Source organism: Macaca mulatta, chromosome 10, assembly GCF_049350105.2.
Source record: "Macaca mulatta isolate MMU2019108-1 chromosome 10, T2T-MMU8v2.0, whole genome shotgun sequence".
NCBI lineage: Eukaryota > Metazoa > Chordata > Mammalia > Primates > Cercopithecidae > Macaca > Macaca mulatta.
Window position 1 is genome coordinate 50,411,182 of NC_133415.1, and position 16,220 is coordinate 50,427,401.

Below are 16,220 nucleotides of genomic sequence, written 5' to 3' on the forward strand. Positions count from 1 at the left end.
AGCAAAGAGATCCACGAAATACAGATGTAACTCTGTGAGATGAATTAATAGAACACTAAGCAGTTTCTCAGAAAGCTTCTTTCCAGATTTCATCTGAGGATATTTCCTTTTTCACCGTAGCCCTCTATGGGCTTCCAAATATCACATTGCCAATTTCAAAAGAACAGTCTTAGCGAAAGGCTTCTTTAGGGGAAAGCTGTAACTCTGTGAGATGATTTCACAGAACGCAAAGAAGTTTCTCAGAAAGCTTCTTTCTCTTTGCTATCGGAGGATATTTCCTTTGGCCCTATAGTCTTCAATGGGATCCGAAATATCTGTTCACAGATTCCACAGAAATAAGGCTAGCAAAGAGATCCATGAAATACAGATGTAAATCTGTGAGATGAATTAACAGAACACTAAGCAGTTTCTCAGAAAGCTTCTTTCCAGTTTTCATCTGAGGATACTTCCTTTTTCACCATAGCCCTCTATGGACTTCCAAATATCACTTTGCCAATTCCACAAGAACTGTCTTAGCGAAAGGCTTCTTGAGGGGAAAGCTGTAACTCTGTGAGTTGTTTTCACAGAACGCAAAGTAGTTTCTCAGAAAGCTTCTTTCTCTTTGTTATCGGAGGATATTTCCGTTGGCCCTATAATCTTCAATGGGATCCGAAATATCTGTTCTCAGATTCCACAGAAATAAGGCTAGCAAAGAGATCCACGAAATACAGATGTAACTCTGTGAGATGAATGAACAGAAACCTAAGCAGTTCTCAGAAAGCTTCTTTCCAGATTTCATCTGAGGATATTTCCTTTTTCACCAGAGCGCTCTATGGGCTTCCAAATATCACTTTGCCAATTCCACAAGAACTGTCTTAGCGAAAGGTTTCTTGAGGGGAAAGCTGTAACTTTGTGAGATGTTTTCACAAAACGCAAAGAAGTTTCTCAGAAAGCTTCTTTATCTTTTTAATCGGAGGATATTTCCTTTGGCCCCATAGTCTTCAATGGGATCTGAAATACCTGTTGTCAGATTCCACACAAATAAGGCTAGCAAAGAGATCCACGAAATACAGATGTAACTCTGTGAGATGAATGAACAGAACCCTAAGCAGTTTCTCAGAAAGCTTCTTCTCAGATTTCATCTGAGGATATTTCCTTTTTCACCATAGCGCTCTATGGGCTTCGAAATATCACTTTGCCAATTCCCCAAGAACTGTCTTAGCGAAAGGCTTCTAGAGGGGAAAGCTGTAACTCTGTGAGATGATTTCACAGAACGCAAAGAAGTTTCTCAGAAAGCTTCTTTCTCTTTGTTATCGGAGGATATTTCCTTTGACCCTAAAGTATTCAATGGGATCTCAAATACCTGTTCTCAGATTCCAAAGAAATAAGGCTAGCAAAGAGATCCACGAAATACAGATGTAACTCTGTGAGATGAATGAACAGAACCCTAAGCAGTTTCTCAGAAAGCTTCTTTGCAAATTTCATCTGAGGATATTTCCTTTTTCACCATAGCCCTCTATGGGCTTCCAAATATCACTTTGCCAATTCCACAAGAACTGTCTTAGCGAAAGGCTTCTTGAGGGGAAAGCTGTAACTCTGTGAGATGATTTCACAGAACACAAAGAAGTTTCTCAGAAAGCTTCGTTCTCTTTTTTATTGGAGGATATTTCCTTTGGCCCTATAGTCTTCAAATGGATCCGAAATATCTGTTCTCAGATTCCACAGAAATAAGGCTAGCAAAGAGATCCACGAAATACAGATGTTATTCTGTGAGATGAATTAACAGAACACTAAGCAGTTTCTCAGAAAGCTTCCTTCCAGATTTCATGTGAGGATATTTCCTTTTTCACCATAGCCATCTATGGGCTTCCAAATATCACTTTGCCAATTCCACAGGAACTGTGTTAGCGAAAGGCTTCTTGAGGGGAAAGCTGTAACTCTGTGTGATGATTTCACAGAACGCAAAGAAGTTTCTCAGAAAGCTTCTTTCTCTTTGTTATCGGAGGATATTTCCTTAGGCCCTATAGTCTTCAAAGGGATCCGAAATACCTGTTCTCAGATTCCACAGAAATAAGGCTAGCAAAGAGATCCACGAAATACAGATGTAACTCTGTGAGATGAATTAACAGAACATTAAGCAGTTTCTCAGAAAGCTTCTTTCCAGTTTTTATCTGAGGATATTTCCTTTTTCACCATAGCCCTCTAAGGACTTCCAAATATCACTTTGCCAATTCCACAAGAACTGTCTTAGCGTAAGGCTTCTTGAGGGGAAACCTGTAACTCTGTGAGATGATTTCACAGAACACAAAGAAGTTTCTGAGAAAGCTTCTTTCTCTTTGTAATCGGAGGATATTTCCTTTGGCCCTATAGTCTTCAATGGGATCAGAAATACCTGTTCTCAGATTCCACAGAAATAAGACTAGCAAAGAGATCCACGAAATACAGATGTAACTCTGTCAGGTGAATGAACAGAACACTAAGCAGTTTCTCAGAAAGCTTTTTTCTAGATTTCATCTGAGGATATTTCCTTTTTCACCGTAGTCCTCTATGGGCTTCCAAATATCACCCTGCCAATTGCACAAGAACTGTCTTAGCGAATGGCTTCTTGAGGGGAAAGCTGTAACTCTGTGAGATGATTTCACAGAACGCAAAGAAGTTTCTCAGAAAGCTTCTTTCTCTTTGTTATCGGAGGATATTTCCTTTGACCCTAAAGTATTCAATGGGATCCGAAATACCTGTTCTCAGATTCCACAGAAATAAGGCTAGCAAAGAGATCCACGAAATACAGATGTAACTCTGTGAGATGAATGAACAGAACACTAAGCAGTTTCTCAGAAAGCTTCTTCTCAGATTTCATCTGAGGATATTTCCTTTTTCACCATAGCGCTCTATGGGCTTCGAAATATCACTTTGCCAATTCCCCAAGAACTGTCTTAGCGAAAGGCTTCTTGAGGGGAAAGCTGTAACTCTTTGAGATGATTTCACAGAACAGAAAGAAGTTTCTATGAAAGCTTCTTTCTCTTTGTAATCGGAGGATATTTCCTTTGGCCCCATAGTCTTCAATGGGATCTGAAATACCTGTTCTCAGATTCCACAGAAATAAGGCTAGCAAAGAGATCCACGAAATACAGATGTAACGCTTTCAGATGAATTAACAGAACACTAAGCAGTCTCTCAGAAAGCTTCTTTCCAGATTTCATCTGAGCATATTTCCTTTTTCACCATAGCCCTCTATTGGCTTCCAAATATCACTTTGCGAATTCCACAAGAACTGTCTTAGCGAAAGGCTTCTTGAGGGGAAAGCTCTAACTCTGTGAGATTATTTCACAGAACGCAAAGAAGTTTCTCAGAAAGCTTCTTTCTCTTTGTTATCGGAGGATATTTCCTTTTGCCCTACAGTCTTCAAAGGGATCTGAAATATCTGTTCTCAGATTCCACAGAAATAAGGCTGGCAAAGAGATCCACGAAATACAGATGTAACTCTGTGAGATGAATTAACCGAACCCTTAGCAGTTTCTCAGAAAGCTTCTTTCCAGTTTTCATCTGAGGATATTTCCTTTTTCACCATAGCCCTCAATGGACTTCCAAATATCACTTTGCCAATTCCACAAGAACTGTGATAGCGAAAGGCTTCTTGAGGGGAAAGCTGTAACTCTGTGAGTTGTTTTCACAGAACGCAAAGAAGTTTCTAAGAAAGCTTCTTTCTCTTTGTTATCGGAGGAAATTTCCTTTGGCCCTATAGATTGCAATGGGATCAGAAATATCTGTTCTCAGATTCCACAGAAATAAGGCTAGCAAAGAGATCCACGAAATACAGATGTAACTCTTTGAGATGAATTAACAGAACACTCAGCAGTTTCTCAGAAAGCTTCTTTCCAGATTTCATCTGAGGATATTTCCGTTCTCACCATAGCCCTCTTTGGGCTTCCAAATATCACTTTGCCAATTCCAAAAGAACTGTCTTAGCGAAAGGCTTCTGTAGGGGAAAGCTGTAACTCTGTGAGATGATTTCACAGAACACAAAGGGGTTTCTCAGAAAGCTTCTTTCTCTTTGTTATCGGAGGATATTTCCTTTGGCCCTATAGTCTTCAATGGGATCTGAAATACCTGTTCTCAGATTCCACAGAAATAAGGCTAGCAAAGAGATCCACGAAATACAGATGTAACTCTGTGAGATGAATGAACAGAACACTAAGCAGTTTCTCAGAAAGCTTCTTCCCAGATTTCATCTGAGGATATTTCCTTTTTCACCATAGCCCTCTAAGGGCTTCCAAATATCACTTTGCCAATAAAACAAGAACTGTCTTAGCGAAAGGCTTCTTGAGGGGAAAGCTGTAACTCTGTGAGATGATTTCACAGAACACAAAGTAGTTTCTAAGAAAGCTTCTTTCTCTTTGTAATCGGCAGATATTTCCTTTGGTCCTATAGTCTTCAATGGGATATGAAATACCTGTTCTCAGATTCCACAGAAATAAGGCTAGCAAAGAGATCCACGAAATACAGATGTAACTCTGTGAGATGAATGAACAGAACACTAAGCAGTTTCTCAGAAAGCTTCTTTCCAGATTTCATCTGAGGATATTTCCTTTTTCAACAGAGCGCTCTATGGGCTTCCAAATATCACTTTGCCAATTCCACAAGAACTGTCTTAGCGAAAGGCTTCTTGAGGGGAAAGCTGTAACTCTGTGAGATGATTTCACAGAACGCAAAGAAGTTTCTAAGAAAGCTTCTTTCTCTTTGTTATCGGAGGATATTTCCTTTGGCCCTATAGTCTTCAATGGGATCCGAAATATCTGTTCTCAAATTCCACAGAAATAAGGCTAGCAAAGAGATCCACGAAATACAGATGTAACTCTGTGAGATGAATGAACAGAACACTAAGCAGTTTCTCAGAAAGCTTCTTTCCAGATTTCATCTGAGCATATATCCTTTTTCACCATAGCCCTCTATGGGCTTCCAAATATCACTTTGACAATTCCACAAGAACTGTCTTAGTGAAAGGCTTCTTGAGGGGAAAGCTGTAACTCTGTGAGATGATTTCACAGAACACAAAGAAGTTTCTCAGAAAGCTTCTTTCTCTTTGTAATCGGAGGATATTTCCTTTGGCCCTATAGTCTTCAATGGGATCTGAAATACCTGTTCTAAGATTCCACAGAAATAAGGCTAGCAAAGAGATCCACGAAATACAGATGTAACTCTGTGAGATGAATTAACAGAACACTAAGCAGTTTCTCAGAAAGCTTCTTTCCACATTTCATCTGAGGATATTTCCTTTTTCACCATAGCCCTCTAAGGGCTTCCAAATATTACTTTACCAATTCCAAAAAAACTGTCTTAGCGAAAGGCTTCTTGAGGGGAAAGCTGTAACTCTGTGAGATGATTTCAAAGAACGCAAAGAAGTTTCTCAGAAAGCTCTTTCTCTTTGTTATCGGAGGATATTTCCTTTGGCCCTACAGTCTTCAAAGGGATCCGAAATATCTGTTCTCAGATTCCACAGAAATAAGGCTAGCAAAGAGATCCACGAAATACAGATGTAATTCTTTGAGATGAATTAACAGAACACTAAGCAGTCTCTCAGAAAGCTTCTTTCCAGATTTCATCTGAAGATATTTCCTTTTTCACCATAGCGCTCTTTGGGCTTCCAAATATCACTTTGCCAATTCCACAAGAACTGTCTTAGCGAAAGGCTTCTTGAGGGGAAAACTGTAACTCTGTGTGATGATTTCACAGAACAGAAAGAAGTTTCTAAGAAAGCTTCTTTCTCTTTGTAATCGGAGGATATTTCCTTTGGCCCCATAGTCTTCAATGGGATCTGAAATACCTGTTCTCAGATTCCACAGAAATAAGGCTAGCAAAGAGATCCACGAAATACAGATGTAACTCTGTGAGATGAATGAACAGAACACTAAGCAGTTTCTCAGAAAGCTTCTTCTCAGATTTCATCTGAGGATATTTCGTTTTTCACCATAGCGCTCTATGGGCTTCGAAATATCACTTTGCCAATTCCCCAAGAACTGTCTTAGCGAAAGGCTTCTAGAGGGGAAAGCTGTAACTCTGTGAGATGAATTCACAGAACGCAAAGAAGTTTCTCAGAAAGCTTCTTTCTCTTTGTTATCGGAGGATATTTGCTTTGGCCCTATATTCTTCAATGGGATCCGAAATATCTTTTCTCAGATTCCACAGAAATAAGGCTAGCAAAGAGATCCACGAAATACAGACGTAACTCTGTGAGATGAATTAAAAGAGCACTAAGCAGTTTTTCAGAAAGCTTCTTTCCAGATTTCATCTGAGGATATTTCCGTTCTCACCATAGCCCTCTTTGGGCTTCCAAATATCACTTTGCCAATTCCAAAAGAACTGTCTCAGCGAAAGGCTTCTTGATGGGGAAAGCTGTAACTCTGTGAGATGATTTCACAGAACACAAAGAAGTTTCTAAGAAAGCTTCTTTCTCTTTGTAAACGGAGGATATTTCCTTTGGCCCCATAGTCTTCAATGGGATCTGAATTACTTGTTCTCAGATTCCACAGAAATAAGGCTAGCAATGAGATCCACGAAATACAGATGTAACTCTGTGAGATGAATTAATAGAACACTAAGCAGTTTCTCAGAAAGCTTCTTTCCAGATTGCATCTGAGGATATTTCCTTTTTCACCGTAGCCCTCTATGGGCTTCCAAATATCACATTGCCAATTCCAAAAGAACAGTCTTAGCGAAAGGCTTCTTGAGGGGAAAGCTGTAACTCTGTGAGATGATTTCACAGAACGCAAAGAAGTTTCTCAGAAAGCTTCTTTCTCTTTGCTATCGGAGGATATTTCCTTTGGCCCTAGAGTCTTCAAAGGGATCCGAAATATCTGTTCTCAGATTCCACAGAAACAAGGCTAGCAAAGAGATCCATGAAATACAGATGTAACTCTGTGAGATGAATTAACAGAACACTAAGCAGTTTCTCAGAAAGCTTCTTTCCAGTTTTCATCTGAGGATACTTCCTTTTTCACCATAGCCCTCTATGGACTTCCAAATATCACTTTACCAATTCCACAAGAACTGTCTTAGCGAAAGGCTTCTTGAGGGGAAAGCTGTAACTCTGTGAGATGATTTCACAGAACACAAAGAAGTTTCTCAGAAAGCTTCTTTCACTTTGTAATCGGAGGATATTTCCTTTGGCCCTATAGTCTTCAATGGGATCTGAAATACCTGTTCTCAGATTCCACAGAAATAAGGCTAGCAAAGAGAACCACGAAATACAGATGTAACTCTGACACATGAATTAACAGAACACTAAGCAGTTTCTCAGAAATCTTCTTTCCAGATTTCATCTGAGGATATTTCCTTTTTCACTGTAGCCCTCTATGGGCTTCCAAATATCACTTTGCCAATTCCACAAGAACTGTCTTAGCGAATAGCTTCTTGAGGGGAAAGCTGTAACTCTGTGAGATGATTTCACAGAACACAAAGAAGTTTCTCAGAAAGCTTCTTTCTCTTTGTAATCGGAGGATATTTCCTTTGGCCCCATAGTCTTCAAAGGGATCTGAAATACCTGTTCTCACATTCCACAGAAATAAGGCTAGCAAAGAGATCCACGAAATACAGATGTAACTCTGTGAGATGAATGAACAGAACACTAAGCAGTTTCTCAGAAAGCTTCTTCTCAGATTTCATCTGAGGATATTTCCTTTTTCACCATAGCACTCTATGGGCTTCGAAATATCACTTTGCCAATTCCTCAAGAACTGTCTTAGCGAAAGGCTTCTTGAGGGGAAAGCTGTAACTCTGTGAGATGATTTCACAGAACAGAAAGAAGTTTCTATGAAAGCTTCTTTCTCTTTGTAATCGGAGGATATTTCCTTTGGCCCCTTAGTCTTCAATGGGATCTGAAATACCTGTTCTCAGATTCCACAGAAATAAGGCTAGCAAAGAGATCCACGAAATACAGATGTAACTCTTTGAGATGAATTAACAGAACACTAATCAGTCTCTCAGAAAGCTTCTTTCCAGATTTCATCTTAGGATATTTCCTTTTTCACCGTAGCCCTCTATTGGCTTCCAAATATCACTTTGCCAATTCCAAAAGAACTGTCTTAGCGAAAGGCTTCTGTAGGGGAAAGCTGTAACTCTGTGAGATGATTTCACAGAACACAAAGAGGTTTCTCAGAAAGCTTCTGTCTCTTTGTTATCGGAGGATATTTCCTTTGGCCCTATAGTCTTCAATGGGATCTGAAATACCTGTTCTAAGATTCCACAAAAATAAGGCTAGCAAAGAGATCCACGAAATACAGATGTAACTCTGTGAGATGAATGAACAGAACACTAAGCAGTTTCTCAGAAAGCTTCTTCCCAGATTTCATCTGAGGATATTTCCTTTTCACCATAGCCCTCTAAGGGCTTCCAAATATCACTTTGCCAATACAACAAGAACTGTCTTAGCGAAAGGCTTCTTGAGGGGAAAGCTGTAACTCTGTGAGATGATTTCACAGAGCACGAAGAAGTTTCTAAGAAAGCTTCTTTCTCTTTGTAATCGGCAGACATTTCCTTTGGCCCTATAGTCTTCAATGGGATCTGAAATACCTGTTCTCAGATTCCACAGAAATAAGGCTAGCAAAGAGATCCACGAAATACAGAAGTAACTCTGTGAGATGAATGAACAGAACACTAAGCAGTTTCTCAGAAAGCTTCTTTCCAGATTTCATCTGAGGATATTTCCTTTTTCACCAGAGCGCTCTATGGGCTTCCAAATATCACTTTGCCAATTCCACAAGAACTGTCTTAGCGAAAGGCTTCTAGAGGGGAAAGCTGTAACTCTGTGAGATGAATTCACAGAACGCAAAGAAGTTTCTCACAAAGCTTCTTTCTCTTTGTTATCGGAGGATATTTCCTTTGGCCCTATATTCTTCAATGGGATCCGAAATATCTTTTCTCAGATTCCACAGAAATAAGGCTAGCAAAGAGATCCACGAAATACAGATGTAACTCTGTGAGATGAATTAAAAGAGCACTAAGCAGTTTTTCAGAAAGCTTCTTTCCAGATTTCATCAGAGGATATTTCCTTTTTCACCATAGCCCTCTATGGGCTTCCAAATATCACTTTGCCAATTCCACAAGAACTGTCTTAGCGAAAGGCTTCTTGAGGGGAAAGCTGTAACTCTGTGATATGATTTCACAGAACACAAAGAAGTTTCTAAGAAAGCTTCTTTCTCTTTGTTATCGGAGGATATTTCCTTTGGCCCTATAGATTTCAATGGGATCAGAAATATCTGTTCCCAGATTCCACAGAAATAAGGCTAGCAAAGAGATCCACGAAATACAGATGTAACTCTTTGAGATGCATTAACAGAACACTAAGCAGTTTCTCAGAAAGCTTCTTTCCAGATTTCATCTGAGGATATTTCCGTTCTCACCATAGCCCTCTTTGGGCTTCCAAATATCACTTTGCCAATTCCAAAAGAACTGTCTTAGCGAAAGGCTTCTGGAGGGGAAAGCTGTAACTCTGTGAGATGATTTCACAGAACACAAAGAGGTTTCTCAGAAAGCTTCTTTCTCTTTGTTATCGGAGGATATTTCCTTTGGCCCTAGAGTCTTCAATGGGTTCTGAAATACCTGTTCTCAGATTCCACAGAAATAAGGCTAGCAAAGAGATCCACGAAATACAGATGTAACTCTGTGAGATGAATGAACAGAACACTAAGCAGTTTCTCAGAAAGCTTCTTTCCAGATTTCATCTGAGCATATATCCTTTTTCACCGTAGCCCTCTATGGGCTTCCAAATATCACTTTGCCAATTCCACAAGAACTGTCTTAGCGAAAGGCTTCTTGAGGGGAAAGCTGTAACTCTGTGAGATGATTTCACAGAACACAAAGAAGTTTCTATGAAAGCTTCTTTCTCTTTGTAAACGGAGGATATTTCCTTTGGCCCCATAGTCTTCAATGGGATCTGAAATACCTGTTCTCAGGTTCCACAGAAATAAGGCTAGCAAAGAGATCCACGAAATACAGATGTAACTCTGTGAGATGAATGAACATAACACTAAGCAGTTTCTCAGAAAGATTCTTTCCACATTTCATCTGAGGATATTTCCTTTTTCACCATTGCCCTCTATGGGCTTCCAAATATTACTTTACCAATTCCAAAAGAACTGTCTTCGCGAAAGGCTTCTTGAGGGGAAAGCTGTAACTCTGTGAGATGATTTCACAGAACGCAAAGAAGTTTCTCAGAAAGCTCTTTCTCTTTGTTATCGGAGGATATTTCCCTTGGCCCTACAGTCTTCAAAGGGATCCGAAATATCTGTTCTCAGATTCCACAGAAATAAGGCTAGCAGAGAGATCCACGAAATACAGATGTAACTCTGTGAGATGAATTAACCGAACACTAAGCAGTTTTTCAGAAAGCTTGTTTCCATTTTTCATCTGAGGATATTTCCTTTTTCACCAGAGCCCTCTATGGACTTCCAAATATCACTTTGCCAGTTCCACAAGAACTGTCTTAGCGAAAGGCTTCTTGAGGGGAAAGCTGTAACTCTGTTAGTTGTTTTCACAGAACGCAAAGAAGTTTCTCAGAAAGCTTCTTTCTCTTTGTTATCGGAGGATATTTCCTTTGGCCCTATAGTCTTCAATGGGATCCGAAATATCTGTTCTCAGATTCCACAGAAATAACGCTAGCAAAGAGATCCACGAAATACAGATGTAAATCTGTGAGATGAATTAACAGAACACTAAGCAGTTTCTCAGAAATCTTCTTTCCAGATTTCATCTGAGGATATTTCCTTTCTCACCATAGCCCTCTATGGGCTTCCAAATATCACTTGGCCAATTCCACAAGAACTGTCTTATCGAAAGGCTTCTTGCGGGGAAAGCTGTAACTCTGAGAGATGAATTCATAGAACACAAAGAAGTTTCTAAGAAAGCTTCTTTCTCTTTGTAATCGGAGGATATTTCCTTTGGCCCTATACTCTTCAATGGGATCTGAAATACCTGTTCTCAGATTCCACAGAAATAAGACTAGCAAAGAGATCCACGAAATACCGATGTAACTCTGTGAGATGAATTAATAGAACACTAAGCAGTTTCTCAGAAATCTTCTTTCCAGATTTCATCTGAGGATATTTCCTTTTTCACCGTAGCCCTCTATGGGCTTCCAAATATCACATTGCCAATTCCAAAAGAACAGTATTAGCGAAAGGCTTCTTGAGGGGAAAGCTGTAACTCTGTGAGATGATTTCACAGAACGCAAAGAAGTTTCTCAGAAAGCTTCTTTCTCTTTGCTATCGGAGGATATTTCCCTTGGCCCTAGAGTCTTCAAAGGGATCCGAAATATCTGTTCTCAGATTCCACCGAAATAAGGCTAGCAAAGAGATCCACGAAATACAGATGTAACTGTGAGATGAATTAACAGAACACTAAACAGTTTCTCAGAAATCTTCTTTCCAGATTTCATCTGAGGATATTTCCTTTTTCACTGTAGCCCTCTATGGGCTTCCAAATATCACTTTGCCAATTCCACAAGAACTGTCTTAGCGAATGGCTTCTTGAGGGGAAATCTGTAACTCTGTGAGATGATTTCACAGAACGCAAAGAAGTTTCTCAGAAAGCTTCTTTCTCTTTGTTATCGGAGGATATTTCCTTTGGCCCTAAAGTCTTCAATGGGATCTGAAATACCTGTTCTCAGATTCCAAAGAAATAAGTCTATCAAAGAGATCCACGAAATACAGATGTAACTCTGTGAGATGAATGAACAGAACCCTAAGCAGTGTCTCAGAAAGCTTCTTTCCAGATTTCATCTGAGGATATTTCCTTTTTCACCAGAGCGCTCTATGGGCTTCCAATTATCACTTTGCCAATTCCACAAGAACTGTCTTAGCGAAAGGCTTCTAGAGGGGAAAGCTGTAACTCTGTGAGATGATTTCACAGAACGCAAAGAAGTTTCTCAGAAAGCTTCTTTCTCTTTGTTATCGGAGGATTTTTCCTTTGACCCTAAAGTATTCAATGGGATCTGAAATACCTGTTCTCAGATTCCAAAGAAATAAGGCTAGCAAAGAGATCCACGAAATACAGATGTAACTCTGTGAGATGAATGAACAGAACCCTAAGCAGTTTCTAGAAAGCTTCTTTGCAAATTTCATCTGAGGATATTTCCTTTTTCACCATAGCCCTCTATGGGCTTCCAAATATCACTTTGCCAATTCCACAAGAACTGTCTTAGCGAAAGGCTTCTTGAGGGGAAAGCTGTAACTCGGTGAGATGATTTCACAGAACACAAAGAAGTTTCTCAGAAAGCTTCTTTCTCTTTTTTATTGGAGGATATTTCCTTTGGCCCTATAGTCTTCAAATGGATCCGAAATATCTGTTCTCAGATTCCACAGAAATAAGGCTAGCAAAGAGATCCACGAAATACAGATGTAATTCTGTGAGATGAATTAACAGAACACTTAGCAGTTTCTCAGAAAGCTTCTTTCCAGATTTCATCTGAGGATATTTCCTTTTTCACCATAGCCATCTATGGGCTTCCAAATATCACTTTGCCAATTCCACAAGAACTGTGTTAGCGAAAGGCTTCTTGAGGGGAAAGCTGTAACTCTGTGTGATGATTTCACAGAACGCAAAGAAGTTTCTCAGAAAGCTTCTTTCTCTTTGTTATCGGAGGATATTTCCTTAGGCCCTATAGTCTTCAAACGGATCCGAAATATCTGTTCTCAGATTCCACAGAAATAAGGCTAGCAAAGAGATCCACGAAATATAGATGTAACTCTGTGAGATGAATTAAAAGAGCACTAAGCAGTTTTTCAGAAAGCTTCTTTCCAGATTTCATCAGAGGATATTTCCTTTTTCACCATAGCCCTCTATGGGCTTCCAAATATCACTTTGCCAATTCCACAAGAACTGTCTTAGCGAAAGGCTTCTTGAGGGGAAAGCTGTAACTCTGTGATATGATTTCACAGAACACAAAGAAGTTTCTAAGAAAGCTTCTTTCTCTTTGTTATCGGAGGATATTTCCTTTGGCCCTATAGATTTCAATGGGATCAGAAATATCTGTTCTCAGATTCCACAGAAATAAGGCTAGCAAAGAGATCCACGAAATACAGATGTAACTCTTTGAGATGCATTAACAGAACACTAAGCAGTTTCTCAGAAAGCTTCTTTCCAGATTTCATCTGAGGATATTTCCGTTCTCACCATAGCCCTCTTTGGGCTTCCAAATATCACTTTGCCAATTCCAAAAGAGCTGTCTTAGCGAAAGGCTTCTGGAGGGGAAAGCTGTAACTCTGTGAGATGATTTCCCAGAACACAAAGAGGTTTCTCAGAAAGCTTCCTTCTCTTTGTAATCGGAGGATATTTCCTTTGGCCCTATAGTCTTCAAAGGGATCCGAAATACCTGTTCTCAGATTCCACAGAAATAAGGCTAGCAAAGAGAACCACGAAATACAGATGTAACTCTGACACATTAATTAACAGAACACTAAGCAGTTTCTCAAAATCTTCTTTCCAGATTTCATCTGAGGATATTTCCTTTTTCACTGTAGCCCTCTATGGGCTTCCAAATATCACTTTGCCAATTCCACAAGAACTGTCTTAGCGAATAGCTTCTTGAGGGGAAAGCTGTAACTCTGTGAGATGATTTCACAGAACGCAAAGAAGTTTCTCAGAAAGCTTCTTTCTCTTTGTTATCGGAGGATATTTCCTTTGGCCCTAAAGTCTTCAATGGGATCTGAAATACCTGTTCTCAGATTCCAAAGAAATAAGGCTATCAAAGAGATCCACGAAATACAGATGTAACTCTGTGAGATGAATGAACAGAACCCTAAGCAGTTTCTCAGAAAGCTTCTTTCCAGATTTCATCTGAGGATATTTCCTTTTTCACCACAGCCCTCTATGGGCTTCCAAATATCACTTTGCCAATTCCACAAGAACTGTCTTAGCGAAAGGCTTCTTGAGGGGAAAGATGTAACTCTGTAAGATGATTTCACAGAACACAAAGAAGTTTCTCAGAAAGCTTCTTTCTCTTTATAATCGGAGGATATTTCCTTTGGCCCCATAGTTTTCAAAGGGATCTGAAATACCTGTTCTCAGATTCCACAGAAATAAGGCTAGCAAAGAGATCCACGAAATACAGATGTTACTCTGTGAGATGAATGAACAGAACACTAAGCAGTTTCTCAGAAAGCTTCTTCTCAGATTTCATCTGAGGATATTTCCTTTTTCACCATAGCGCTCTATGGGCTTCGAAATATCACTTTGCCAATTCCCCAAGAACTGTCTTAGCGAAAGGCTTCTTGAGGGGAAAGCTGTAACTCTGTGAGATGATTTCACAGAACAGAAAGAAGTTTCTATGAAAGCTTCTTTCTCTTTGTAATCGGAGGATATTTCCTTTGGCCCCTTAGTCTTCAATGGGATCTGAAATACCTGTTCTCAGATTCCACAGAAATAAGGCTAGCAAAGAGATCCACGAAATACAGATGTAACTCTTTGAGATGAATTAACAGAACACTAATCAGTCTCTCAGAAAGCTTCTTTCCAGATTTCATCTTAGGATATTTCCTTTTTCACCGTAGCCCTCTATTGGCTTCCAAATATCACTTTGCCAATTCCAAAAGAACTGTCTTAGCGAAAGGCTTCTGTAGGGGAAAGCTGTAACTCTGTGAGATGATTTCACAGAACACAAAGAGGTTTCTCAGAAAGCTTCTGTCTCTTTGTTATCGGAGGATATTTCCTTTGGCCCTATAGTCTTCAATGGGATCTGAAATACCTGTTCTAAGATTCCACAAAAATAAGGCTAGCAAAGAGATCCACGAAATACAGATGTAACTCTGTGAGATGAATGAACAGAACACTAAGCAGTTTCTCAGAAAGCTTCTTCCCAGATTTCATCTGAGGATATTTCCTTTTCACCATAGCCCTCTAAGGGCTTCCAAATATCACTTTGCCAATACAACAAGAACTGTCTTAGCGAAAGGCTTCTTGAGGGGAAAGCTGTAACTCTGTGAGATGATTTCACAGAGCACGAAGAAGTTTCTAAGAAAGCTTCTTTCTCTTTGTAATCGGCAGACATTTCCTTTGGCCCTATAGTCTTCAATGGGATCTGAAATACCTGTTCTCAGATTCCACAGAAATAAGGCTAGCAAAGAGATCCACGAAATACAGAAGTAACTCTGTGAGATGAATGAACAGAACACTAAGCAGTTTCTCAGAAAGCTTCTTTCCAGATTTCATCTGAGGATATTTCCTTTTTCACCAGAGCGCTCTATGGGCTTCCAAATATCACTTTGCCAATTCCACAAGAACTGTCTTAGCGAAAGGCTTCTAGAGGGGAAAGCTGTAACTCTGTGAGATGAATTCACAGAACGCAAAGAAGTTTCTCACAAAGCTTCTTTCTCTTTGTTATCGGAGGATATTTCCTTTGGCCCTATATTCTTCAATGGGATCCGAAATATCTTTTCTCAGATTCCACAGAAATAAGGCTAGCAAAGAGATCCACGAAATACAGATGTAACTCTGTGAGATGAATTAAAAGAGCACTAAGCAGTTTTTCAGAAAGCTTCTTTCCAGATTTCATCAGAGGATATTTCCTTTTTCACCATAGCCCTCTATGGGCTTCCAAATATCACTTTGCCAATTCCACAAGAACTGTCTTAGCGAAAGGCTTCTTGAGGGGAAAGCTGTAACTCTGTGATATGATTTCACAGAACACAAAGAAGTTTCTAAGAAAGCTTCTTTCTCTTTGTTATCGGAGGATATTTCCTTTGGCCCTATAGATTTCAATGGGATCAGAAATATCTGTTCCCAGATTCCACAGAAATAAGGCTAGCAAAGAGATCCACGAAATACAGATGTAACTCTTTGAGATGCATTAACAGAACACTAAGCAGTTTCTCAGAAAGCTTCTTTCCAGATTTCATCTGAGGATATTTCCGTTCTCACCATAGCCCTCTTTGGGCTTCCAAATATCACTTTGCCAATTCCAAAAGAACTGTCTTAGCGAAAGGCTTCTGGAGGGGAAAGCTGTAACTCTGTGAGATGATTTCACAGAACACAAAGAGGTTTCTCAGAAAGCTTCTTTCTCTTTGTTATCGGAGGATATTTCCTTTGGCCCTAGAGTCTTCAATGGGTTCTGAAATACCTGTTCTCAGATTCCACAGAAATAAGGCTAGCAAAGAGATCCACGAAATACAGATGTAACTCTGTGAGATGAATGAACAGAACACTAAGCAGTTTCTCAGAAAGCTTCTTTCCAGATTTCATCTGAGCATATATCC